Genomic DNA, 12,930 nt, shown 5'->3' on the forward strand with positions numbered 1-12,930 from the left:
AGAGATCATTTAGGCTCAATGTGCTATGGATCGATCCTTCCAGATCTTTCTGTCCTCAGTGTCAGAAACATGGCACAGCAACCTAGTGGCTGTCTGATATTTGTGCAGAGCTGAGAGGATCGACCCCAGGACTCCTGCTTAAGAGTTGGGCTCCCTTGAGTGTGTCCACTTCAGAAGGCCCTGTCCTATCTCTGTGGAACCCTGATCTGGGTAAAGGAAAAGAAGCCACAGAGTGCAGAGGGCCTTTGCTTGTGTCTCCAGTAAGCAGCTTGAGATGCTGGGATTTGCTGGCTTTCTGTGCACCGAGGGAAGTAGACTGAGGTACTGCTGGGCGAGTGTGGGCCTGAGTATGCTCAATTTTCAACATGGTGACTCCAGACATGGTTGCCAGGCAACCACGGAGGAAGAAGGGACAGGCAGGCAGTCTCATTGCTCAAGTCCCTTCCTTTCATGAAAGAACAGGGTCTCAGTGTCATCCAACTGTGTCTTTTCTCGGAGGTTCCCCAGGGCCAAGTGTCCCACCATGGGCTTGTCGGTGGCGGTGGGATGGGGTTGGAGACACAGCTCCACACCACCTCCTGGAGTGATCCAAGAGGCTCTGTTCAGAGACCTCCACTCAGGAGAAGCCAGGATTCCTGGCTCTGCTGCAAAGAACAATTTCAGGACACGATGGTATGAGGGAGAGCCGGAATTCATTAAGAACAGGGTTGACTTAGATTTAGCAAGTGGGGTGACTAGAACAGCATGCAAGTAGGGAAGGGTAAGACACCCAAAGTGTGGGTGTGGGTGTTGCAAGAGAGGGCGACAGAAAGATGCCTAATTGTCTTTTCAGTAGCCGCACAGACAATTACATCACAGAAGGTGGCTAGGGAGTTTAAATGAGGCCATAGGGAGGGTCCTCCCTTGGACAGCTGGCAACACACGGGATCACAAGGGTTGCGGGGAATAAAGGTGCCTTTACACTAAACAGAATTTACCTTATTTCTGACAGTTTCAGAAAACAAATCTGGAAAAAAAGAGTAAGGCCGTGTTCGGGTTCATACAAGCTTGGCCTTCATACATGAATCTTTGGTATTTTAACATTTTCATTTGGAAATATGTATATTCATATACATAGATATAAGGTCATATAGATATGAAAGATCATATATATATATGAAGTTCATATAACTATGAATATATATATACATATATATATATATGTGTATATATATATTCCAAACTGAACAACTGGGTATATGAATGTTATGCTTTATTAAAAATATATTAGAAGCAGAAAAGAAGGAATATTCTCTCTATGCTGGCAGCCTTCACAGCAAATGTTAGCTGTATTGGAAGTCTGGATTCTCAGCCGGCAGGAAACTTCAGCCAGACTCTGAGTGAGGGGCTCCTTTTCCCTTCATGTCCCTAGAATCCTTCTTATCTTTCTGATCTGCCTCAGGCTGGGACACTGAGCAGCCCACATGGCTCCTCTATGCTCTAGATGTTTTCCAGTGTCCATCGGTGTGGAGCCAGTTGTGAAAGTGGGCCTGCTGTGTATGCTGAGCCATGCTGGAGTCTGTGGTTTTCAGGAACACACACCTGCTGCTGTCATAGTTCTACAGAGCCCACTGTCTGTTAGCCCCCAGTGAGAACTGCTGGGTGATGGGCAATGAGGGTCCATTCTCTAGAGGGTGGAGTTACAAGATCCAGACAGAGTATGCAGTCCCTGATCCCTGACTCCCTTTATCATTGTATCGGGGGGCAGAGAGACGATGATGCCTGACCATTCCCTCCTTGGTCCTTCATCCTCATGAGGGGACCCTGTATTGGTGTCCTCATCCCAGTAGCTCCAGGGAGTTTGGAGCTATTTATTACTTCAGGTTCTGGTGTTGGGAGCTGGTGAGAAGTTTAGTTTAATAAAGTAACTAACAGTGTGGGGGGAAAGAATGGGAGGGTCTTTAAGGAGTTGCCATGTGAATCTGGCTGGCCTTCTACCTAGCACTGCACCCTTATAGCAGGAAGAAGGTTCTGGCAGCATCGGGGATCAGGCATAGTTCGTCATAACCATAGGGCATCCCTGCTTCGCCTCACAGTGCAGCAGAAGCACTGGAGATGGAGGAAGCCGCTGTAGGCAGCATTGGGTCAGGCCAAGGGACACTTTGGCATTGCAGTGTAGGAAGGCATCCTGCTGGGCTCTGTGCCTATGGGGACCGTCCACCTGTGCTCTCTCAGTTGTCAGGTGGTCACATGCCAGCAGCGTCCCAACCCTTGCTGCACCCTGAGAGCTGACAGCCGTGTAGGCAGCAGAGGGCACAGTTGGCGGCAGGGCCTCCTTTCCCAGGAGAGGATACTTTTCCTTCTCTTTCTTTTTAGCCCACTCTGTGCTGCTCCAACAAAATCCCTGTAACTGGGCAATCTATAAAATACAGAAATGTGCCGGGCAGTGGTGGCGCACACCTTTAATCCCAGCACTCGGGAGGCAGAGCCAGGCGGATCTCTGTGAGTTTGAGGCCAGCCTGGACTACCAAGTGAGTCCCAGGAAAGGCGCAAAGCTACACAGAGAAACCCTGTCTCAAAAAACCAAAATAAATAAATAAATAAATAAAATACAGAAATGCATTTTTTCTCTGTTTCAGAGGCCGGGAAGGCCAAGTCCAGCATTGCCTGTGCAGCGTCAGTCAAGGCCTCTAAGAAGCTAAGAGTGCTCTGTCCTAACATGGGCCAAACTCCCTCTCCCAGAACCTTGACTGACAGCATGAATCTGTTGATGAGAATGCAGTTCTCATGACAGAACTTCCATGGGTCAACATACGGTCTCGGGGTTAAGTTTTCAGTGCGAACACTAGGGGACAGTTTCAACATGTGGCATTTTGGAAACATGCAAACTCTTAATGCCACTGTGCAGCTTCAGGCAGGTCCCCTGGTGTCTCTGAGTTGTGGGCAGAGAAGCAGCAGAAAGCTGTTGTGAGAAACCTTCCTACAGAATGGTTCCTCCTTTGTGACCTGGCATCACTGTCCCCCCCGCAGCCTAGATCTGCACTGAGGATCTGCACATCTGGCTTGTCCTAGGGAGAGCCCCAGGTGAAAGTTGCAGGTTTGCAAGTTGACAGGTACGCACAGCCATTGTTATTATGTATATGAGCTCATCTATAATTAAGCTATGCGAACAATGGTAGCCTTCTGACCATGCTGGGAAGACAAGAGCAGGTCACATCCAAGTCAAACAGCAGAAAGAAAGCAGTACAAGTGTGGATGAAAGTAGCGAACTAGACCAAGAGTGAAGTTAGCTAACCTGAAGTTGGTAGATAGATAGAAATCAGGGATGGGGCAGGAGAGGAGAAGCATAAGGCTCAGACCATCACATAGGGAACAGGGGGCAGGTCTGTCCAACTTACAGACATCAAGAGGGTTAAAGAGAACAGTGCAGCCAAGTGTCTGCAAATGTATAAGATGTCTTCAGGGAAAAGGACACAGACAGCCATAGAAAGACACAAACAACCAATCAGAGTTAAGTATGACAGGAAGAATCAGAGGACTGATGAGCACAAAGCCTCCTAACAGGAAAGTCCCAGGCTATGATTTCTCTGGTGAATCACCAAATCTTCAGAGAATTAGAACCAATTGTCTTCAAACCCTTGGGAACATGGACATGTTGAAACCACATCTAAACCTCGCTCTGTGTCAGCCAGAGTCCTCTAGAGGAACAGAACCAATAAAATAAAGATGTATTAAATAGTATTTGTTAGAATTGGCTTACACAGTGTGTCTGAATAGTCCAACAATGGCCATCTTCACACTGAAGAGGCTAAGAACCCTCTAAGTGCTCAGTATACTGAGGCTGAATGTTTCAGCAGTCCCAGTCAGCTGCTGGAAGCCTGGAGGATTCCGGAGAGCCACTGGTCTTCAGTCAACATTGGAAAGCCAAGAAAGCTGTTCTGATGTCATCAAAAGGTTGCCAGCGCAGTGGCTGGCCATGGGGACAGCAACAGCAGAGCAGCCATCAGCAAGAAGACAAAAAAAAAAAAAAAAAAGCTTTTCTCACATTTCCATCTCTCTGAGTCACCAATGAAAGGTTCCTCCACATTCAGGCTGGACCTTCCCATTCCAATTAACATAATCAAGAGACTGATCAGAGCAGGCATGCTCAGAGGCTAACCTAACCTTGACAGTCTCTCCAGGGTGTACCCAGAAGCCGACAGTATTAACTACCACATTCTGTGAATCTGGTAGCATCCTGACAGTAGAAGAATCAGCAGACATTTCGAGAAAAACTGTAGACCTCAGACAACACCAAAACACAAAAAGATCTTCACGCTATAAGAAACCACATTCAGTTGAAAAGACCAGGTACCATGTCCCCATCGAATTCCTCTCAGGAACTCAAGGATGGCTCAACACGTGGCAGTCAGCCACTGTAATTCCCTCTGACACAGGGATGTCAGTGCATGCAGAGAAAGCTTTTTAATGAAATCACTAATCTTTCACAGTGAAGGTGCTAGACAAACTAAGAAAGGAAGTGACCTTCAGCATGGCGGGGCCATCTCTGAAAAACCTGACCCCAGTGCCATGCTGCCATGTGGGGCGGTGAGAGATGGGGCACTGTGCTACAGATTAGAAAGACATGGTGTGCTCTCTCTGAACTCCGAAATGTGTATGGGAGGGTCTAACTGGACCAACCAGGTAGGGAGAAGTTGAGGAGGAGGAGGAAGACAAAGAGGAAGAGAAGAAATGAGGCAACATTCCAACTGGAGAATGGCCAAAGTGAAATTGCCCCTGTTCACAGATGACCCATAGTAAGAACATTTTGAACCCATGCACTCTGCCTCCACATACCCTGTAGAGTTAAACAGTAAACTCTACAAAGAGTTTGGGGCACCAAATTCATAAATACAAGTGTGCTGTGTTCTCTGCAATGGTAGCAAACAGTGATGTTAAGGACTGGTGGGGGGGTGACTCTGTTAAGAAAGTGCTTGTTGTAGAGATGTCAGGGCCTTACATCTGATCCCCAGCAGCCATGTATTAAAAAGCAGGAGTGGTAGCATGTACTTATAACTCTAGCGTTGGGCAGGCAGGGACAGCAGAATATCTGGGTACCCAGTCTAGCCTACTGGGCAGGTTCTGGGTCTTACTGGGAGACCTTTTCTCAAAAAAGAGGGTGGACAGCTCCTGAGGAGTGACTCCTGAGGTTAATCTCTCACCTCTGTATGAACATGCAGAGACACAAGCTTTAAAAAAAATCATGCATAGTGTTACCAAGAAGAATAATTTAATAAGCCAGTGTGGTGGCATATGCCTGTGACTCCAGCACTTGGAAGAAGAGAGGCATGAGGCTTAGGGATTTATGGGCAGTCTTGACCACATAAGATCTTCTCTCAAAAAGTAAAAATAAACCAATAAATAGATAGTTGGTTTACCAATAATAATCTTTACACCAAAATCTATGAGATAATTGAGGCTGAGGCTAGCGTGGAAGCTTCATCCCTCCAAGGTTGGTTTCTTGATCTCTTGTTGCTTTACATGTTTCTGTTAAACTTCACAGTCTACTTCACACTTGGTGTGTCTCTTCTCTCCAAGTAGCCCTGTGTTCCGTCACACCTGGAGGGACTGTCTCTTTCATTCAGCATCTCCTGCATGGAGCCTATTTCCTGGTTCTGACATTGTTCCAATGGGTGTTGTCTGATCCACCTGACCCCTCTGTGATACCTGACTGGAGCTGGGTTCTAGGCAGCTTGGTCATGAGCAAGGCTGGTGAACCTGTAGGACTATAGCAGGGAACATGGGGATCCCACCATTCTGGTGTTGCAGTAAGGCCTGCCCCGTCCTTGATGTTTAATGTGCCCAGCACACACTGTGCTGATAATGCTGCTCCATCGTCATGGTTTAATAAGTGTGGGGGAATAATCAGCATGTACAAGAAGAGATAGCTTTGAGAAGTCTTTGAGGAAATTCTCTCCAGGAAACCCAGAGCTGATGGGCCCAGCATGTGGTGACAGCCTGCATACTCTGATTACGGCCATCGGTGGGGGACACTCTGACACTTCCTGGGGAAGGATACAGGAGGCCTACAGGATGCCACAGAGTTGCAAGCCACTTGCACGCTGTTCTACCCACAGCACTCCTCACTGGAGTGGAGGAAATCTGTCAACAGTGTGTTTGGTGATGTCCATGGGATGCTTGGTGCTCTGTTGAGGATGGAGCAAGCATGCCACCCAGAAATGGCAGATTTGTGTTTCTTGGTTTCTATTGGGTGGATGTCCACAGCTCCATCAACCTGAGCAGGTGGCTCCAATGTGCCCAGTCCTGTAGTTCCTGACTTTCAGAATGGAATATAAATGTGGGTGGTGCCCAGGTACCCCAGACCATGGCCACATCTAACCTGGGCAACAAGGCTCTTTATACTGCCAATATCTAACCATAGCCAGTATGAAGGTGATGTGGCTGCCCTAGTTCCCTCCAGATCATGAGAGGCCTTGCATATGTCATTTTCATACAGTTTCACAAATGCCACTTGGGAACACCCCACTGGCATCTTGGAAGAGCCCTCAGTTACAAACAAGGAAACTGAGGCTCACGTAGGGTAGAGTTGGCTCAAAGCACACAGCTGGAGAATAAGGCCACATGGAATGCCTGTTCCCTCACAGAACCATCTGAGCTGGCCCAGGCGGGAGACATTGGGGTACAGAAAGAGATGGAATGGGACCCGTGGCTTCGAGCAGAGTGAGGGTCTCAGGGTACGTGAGATGTTTAGGAAATAGAGTCTGCGCTATGACATGAGCCATGAGGAGGAAACAATAGACTGAGATTGAAGTACCAGTGGAGAGCTTCCTGGAGGAGGTGGCACCCATATCTCTTCTCCCAAGGAACAGGTCACATTTCCAGGCACCAGTGAACTCGGCAACACTGGGCAGCTGGCCCAGTCAAAGGCAAGCCTGAGACCTATACCAGTAACTTCCACACTCAGAGTGAGGTGGGACAGAGTGTGCCTAGCTCCTCTACCCACCCAATCACACACAGTCCCTGGTGTCACAGAACATCACCAGCTTAGGGCAGGTGGAGCATTTTGCCATGGGCACTAGGTCACAGGATCCAGGGGTCTTGGGAAATCATTTCATGGAGAGAGTTCAGCCCCACCCCACAGGCCTACTGGAAGCTGAGTCCATCACTGGTCTCTTGGATTCCGTCCACATTAATACATTCATATTCCAGATCACAGTGATAGTGAAAAGGTAGCAAGCCACAGTGGCCTCCTGGAGGAAAGGGCATCCTCTTCCTGCTGCTTACATGCCCACTGTGCTGTGAGCCATGCTGTGAGATTACTGCTAGGCCTAGGACGAGGTGTCCCGCAGGGCCAGTGTGGCAGGAACTCACTGGGCAGTAACTGAGGGTGGAGACCTGCCTACCATAGCATGGCCTCACCGCACCCCCGACCCCTGGCTGGCTCAAGGCTCAGTGTTGACCCCTTCTTTGAACCCGACTGCTGTCTTTGATGGTGACAGAGGTTTTGGACCAAACTAAACAGTTTGCTGAAGAACAGATTAAAGTCAGGCAGCCTTTCATTTTGATGTTTGAATCAACTTTCATCATGTGATGTGGCTGAGTGTAGGATGGGGGCATGCCTGTCTCCTCTCCATTCCTATGATTGACGTAGGTGTGGATGGTGCCAGTCGCCTCTGAGGTCGACCTGACTTTGTGCTCCTGGAATCTAGTGCTCCTTGGGATTGGGAATCCTTTCATCAGTGACCCCAATTACAGGCTCAGCTGTTGATTGCCCCAGGATTCCACCCCACCAAGCACCCCTGTGGAGCACTCCTGCTTACCAGAGTGCTTGAATGTGACTCTAAGACCTTGAGCTGAACTTGTTCCTGAACACATTTGGGGTCTAATTCTGATGTGAGTTCTATGGTTTTTTTTGGAGGGGGTGCGAAGAGATTGCTGGGAGGTACATCAGAGACGACTTCTATCAACCCTGAATGGATCATAATAGGGTTGTAAATCAAGGGGGTTCCATAAGAACTTTTCCTCTAGTGACATTTCCTTCTCTCAATGTGATGCTCTCCAGCCCTTCAGTATGGAATGCCTAAGCTGGGCTGTTGTGCTCAGGGTAGATAACTGTGTGAGCTGACATCATAGCTGGAGGTCTCAGGAGCCCTGATGAAGGCATCTGCTGTGTTCATAGTCTAACTACCTGAGCAGCAGGGTGAAAGAAGGTCAGCCTGTCTGCCAGGCCTTGGTTTCCATGCATATAACATTAAGGTGTTCTTTTTTAATACATCTGTACCACGCATGTACCAGTGGTTTCCATGCCTTTTATTCCCTAGACATTATGGAACAACTAGTTACGTGGTGTTTATTTTGTGTTCGGTATTATAAGTAATCCGCAGGTGATTGAAAGCTTAGTGGTGGATCTGCATAGATCTTTCTGCCAATATTACACCTTTTAATGTAAAGAATTTGATCATCTAGGGATTTAGGAGTATTTGAGTGTACTGAGGGACAACTGTGTCTCCTTTGAATGGTGTGGAGATCATTGGTGATGAATATGTCGAGGTGTCTCCAAGCACAGCATCTCCTGTGAACTGGTTTCCCTCTCGTGTGATACAGTTCCTGGGGTGTCATGAACAAACATCTACTCACCCTAGCTATGGAACTGACAAGAGATCTGAGTACAGGAACCACTGAAGGTCAACTTAATGAACTGGAGTTGGGTCACATACAGTAGTAGGGGTGAGGGGTTGCTTTTAGGAGCAGAAATCCAAGATAGCAACATCCCCAAAGCTCACCCCAACATAAATAATGGCTCACAAAACTGGAAAAACGTAGCAGTTCACTGTGCAACATTCAGTCAGCAAGACAGGTTGTGGAGGTTTTCTTCCAGGCAGCTTGGATTGTCTGGGAGGGTCTTTTAATGTGAAGAGTGAGGGGCATCGTGAATCTGATCTGTTTTAGGGACTTCCTCATGCCTTTGAGTTGTTTATTTCCGAGTTTGATGTGCTTCCCTGCAGAGTAGATGTTTCACCTCCCTTTAGATCATCCACGATGGAAGGTTTCACCTGGGAGGAAACTGTTACGTAAGAACCGTATTCCCACATCTTCAGATGATCTGTACTGAGCAGCGTCTCCATACATCATTACACAGGCTCACAAACACACCTGGGTAGACATGTTTAAAAGAGAGACTGTAGTGCCCCATGAAACTACAGATTCAAAATAAGTGATTACTCTGTAAAAAAAACCATGGCTGAGGCCTATGATAGGCGTGTGTGCTCATGTGCTGTGCTTTTGAACTCTGAGCTCTGGCAGTCTCTGCTGTCCCATGTCTGCTTCCCTGGATGTGGGGTTGCTGCTTCACTCGTCTGCCTCTGGTATCGCCATGTGCCATCTGGGAGAGCCATCCACACCGCGTGTAGCAGTGTGTCTCGAAGCCCTTTCCAATGCCCAGTTTTGTTCTGGGACCACACGGTTGTGTTTGTCTACTCTACGGAAGACGGGCATGTAGGCTGTTCTGAATTCTAGGACATGACGAACCAAACTGCCGGGAACGCGCCCCTGCATCTTTTGGTAGCCGTGTGTGCTCATTTCTCTCTAGGAATACCGACAAGTGGTGGAGCCGTGAGTCAGGGATGATCAGCACTGCCAAATGTTGTTCAAAGAAGGTGTGCTGTTTGACATGCCACCTGCAGCCATGGACCGCCATCGGCTCCAAGTCCTTGCCAGCACTTGCCGCCATCCTCAGTCTTTAATTTTAGCCACTCTCTCGGAAGCGCTTGAGGTATCCTGGTGGTGATGACTCGGCTTTCTCTGTTGAGTGCTAACACTGAAAATGCTCTCCTGCCCTGTTGAGGAGTTAAGTGGCCACCTCCACAGACTGTCCCCACCTGCCCTCTGCCCATTGCTGGCCCCTGGGTCCTTTCTTAGATGTGTTGCCGGAGGCCCTCTGCCTTCTGCGTTGGAGTCCACTGCCTGTGCCCTCACTTGATGGGTGGCTAGCCTTGCCCTTTGACTAATAATAGGACAATTTGATCAAGAGAAATCTTCTAGGTCTGATTCACCTAACGTCTGGCCTTACAGGCCCTGTGCTTGTCCTGTGTAGGAAACACCATCTAACTGTGTGGAGAGGGATGGCCTCATTTGCTCTACAGAGCCTGTGCCCGGGTCCTGCACTTGGGCCCTGTTTATCTCCAATCCCTGTCCTCTGTGGTAAGAGACAGAGCTCACGATTCCCCTTTTCTCTGCCACTGGAAACCTGACAGATCCGGTGTCACTTGTTGGAAAGTTCTAGCAATTTCCTTGAGATGATGATTTTGTGTAACGTCCCAAAACACTTTTTTTTTGAGGTGGAATGGAGGAGATGGGCCTTTTTCTCTGATTATATTATGTCTAATTAGCTAATCATCTTGTACTGTCTAATCAGCTGCAAGCGGAGGCTGCCATCACTCACAGATTACCCTGTGTCTCTGGGTTCCTCCCTCCCCTGAAAAGCTAACAAACCTTTCTGTTTCCTTTTTCCCTTTCCGCCTCTAGAAACATCCGGGGTGGAGTTGGCAATGTGCGTGTGGGAGGGCCGGTGCTTCTCCTTCCCCATCACCCTCCTATACCCAGCTCGTAATAACACAGGATACTTTTACCCGTGAACAGGGCATTGGTATGTGTGCTGCCTTGAGAAGCCCTTGGCCTTTGCTCTTGTGTTCCTGAGAGCAGAAGTGAGGACCAGTGTACCCCTCCGTGTGATAGGGGCCACAGTGTGCCTGTCTGGAAGGGAACTTGGCCCTGCAGGGAGCTTCTGTCTTTCTCCTCTAGGGACTGCAACTATGTGGTGAGCCCCTGGAACCCATCCTGCCCGCCAGGGGAAGATGCTGAGCCTTAGCTGAGAGACATGCTGTGGATCACCTGGCTTGTCCCATTGTGTCTGGGTGGGACCAGCGTATTTTGTTTTAATGATAGACTTTATATTAGGGGAGTTTTAGGTTTGTAGAAAAAGAGAGTAGAAAGCCGGAGAGATTTCCTTGCCCAACCCATGTTCCCATGCACCAGTGAGATCAGTTAGGTGGAGCTTATCATTATACTAGCCAGAAGCATAGTTTGCATATTTCCCCTTAGTGTGATGTGATGGACTCTGGGCTTTATCAGTGTCATAGGTCACCATTGCAGTATCACAAAGCATAGCTCCTCAAACTGCCATCCCTGAGGACAGCAGTAGGATGGTCCCCTTGCTGCCATGGTGAGAAACAGCTGAACTGAGGCTGCACATGTTCTGTCAACACTGTATGGGAAGTACTCCACAGGCCCTCCTAAGATGAAGGCTTTGACTGGCCTGCCCTGGCCTGACCCACTACCACATGTCTAATGGCTGGGATCTTCATGAGAGGAAGTAGGACAAGCTTAAGGAGTCATCTACCCAGCAGTCAGCCAGATGTTTCTCACCACATAGACTCTTTTCCTGGAAACTGGATCCTATGTGGCGAAGTTGAGCAGGTTACGAGGAAAGCTATTTCTAGGGTGTCCCTGCAGTGCTGGGGTGAGGCAGCCACTGGCCCTTGTGCTGCTGCCTGCCCAGTGTTGGCAAGGGTGTCTGGTGTCACAGAGGATACCTGCTAAGAGCCAGTCTCATACCTGCCCAGCTTGGTCACTGCCACCTAATGGCGTGATTATCCACCTGTCTTGTCCAGCTACCTGTGAGTTAGTGCGTGATATAGTGGAAAGGGCCACGGCCAGCACTGGGAGACAGGCTGGGAAGAAGGGAGGAAAGATTGGAAAACTTCTAATAGAATTACATTTCCTGAAATAGTGTAACTGTGAGCTTGATGTATTTGCAGCCTTATGGGTTCTGACACGGGAATTGCATATTGGGTGTTAGGAGTCTTCCACGTCAGTGCTCCCCCGCTTCTGCGCCTGCTCTCTCCCGTTGATGTTTATTTATCTTGTGGACTCTGCTTGAATATTGATGCTCCCTGGTGCTCCGCACTGCATTATAACTGCTGCCCGCTTAATTCAATTTCTCCTCCATTCTGACTCCTGACAAGAGCCAATGGCTTCCGACTGCCAAGGCTGCAGAGTTTTCTGCCTGTACACGCTGGGGTCTTTAGCAGATCAGGCCCCAGCATAGAGGTGGAAGCTGAATTCTTGGGCTGGGCACCTGCTGCTGATCCACTTTGTCTCAGCAGCAGAGAATTGGAGGAAAAAGAGATAGAGTGAGTCACCCAATAGGCTAGCCCTGATCTGAATGTCTATGCTTCACCTATCCCAAAACTGAAATCCTAATCCTTCCCCCACATGATGGGATTAGGAAGTAGGGTCTTTGACCCAGCAATTAGGTTCTAAGTTCTGACCCTTATGAAAGAGAAGCTTCAGAGTACTTTACCCGTGAACCAGGAGACAGGTCCTTACCAGATGGCAAATCTACTGATGTCTCAACTCTGGCCTCCAGACTCTGGAATCATGGAAAAGAGCTGTGCTGTTTGCAAGGTGCCTGGTCTATGATGATGTGTCCTGGCAGATGAATAGACCAAGGCGTTGCCTCATCTCCAGACTCTTAGGAAGAAGGATGCAGCTGTGGGCTAGATCAGCATGTGGAGTTCCATCTGTAGGGAAACATGCAAATCCACTCGGGTACAGGTGTCCCCTACTCCTTAGCATTTCTTCTTTTGAAGCCTACATAGCTGTGGCCTTCAAAATGTAGAACCTCGATTTTGTGGCTGTCTGTCAATGTCCACATCTTACATCCCTGGTAGGGGCAGAGCCCCCTGTCCCCATAACCTGGTGTCCCCAGCCCATGTGCCTCAGTCATTGGAGTGGAATTTACTTCTCAGTGAAACATCTCTTGTGGCCAGGGGAGCACCCTGCCTTTGGGATTTCACAGTTAGATGGACATGTTCTTTAGAATCACGAAATAGTCCCTATTTCTTTCTTCCCAGGAGGGTTTCAGTTTCCCTAAAAGGATGTCTTATGTGG

At 48.6% G+C, this 12,930-nt stretch overlaps 1 protein-coding gene across 2 annotated transcripts in view; it reads left to right on the plus strand.

Annotated features, from left to right (window-relative positions):
- Nucleotides 1-12,930, plus strand: part of Tafa5 (TAFA chemokine like family member 5) — a 212,373-nt gene that overhangs the window by 141,912 nt on the left and 57,531 nt on the right. The gene's annotated exons all lie outside the window — the stretch shown is intronic.

This window comes from Peromyscus californicus, unplaced genomic scaffold, assembly GCF_007827085.1.
Source record: "Peromyscus californicus insignis strain IS unplaced genomic scaffold, ASM782708v3 Scaffold_20__1_contigs__length_68692818, whole genome shotgun sequence".
Classification (NCBI taxonomy): Eukaryota; Metazoa; Chordata; class Mammalia; order Rodentia; family Cricetidae; genus Peromyscus; species Peromyscus californicus.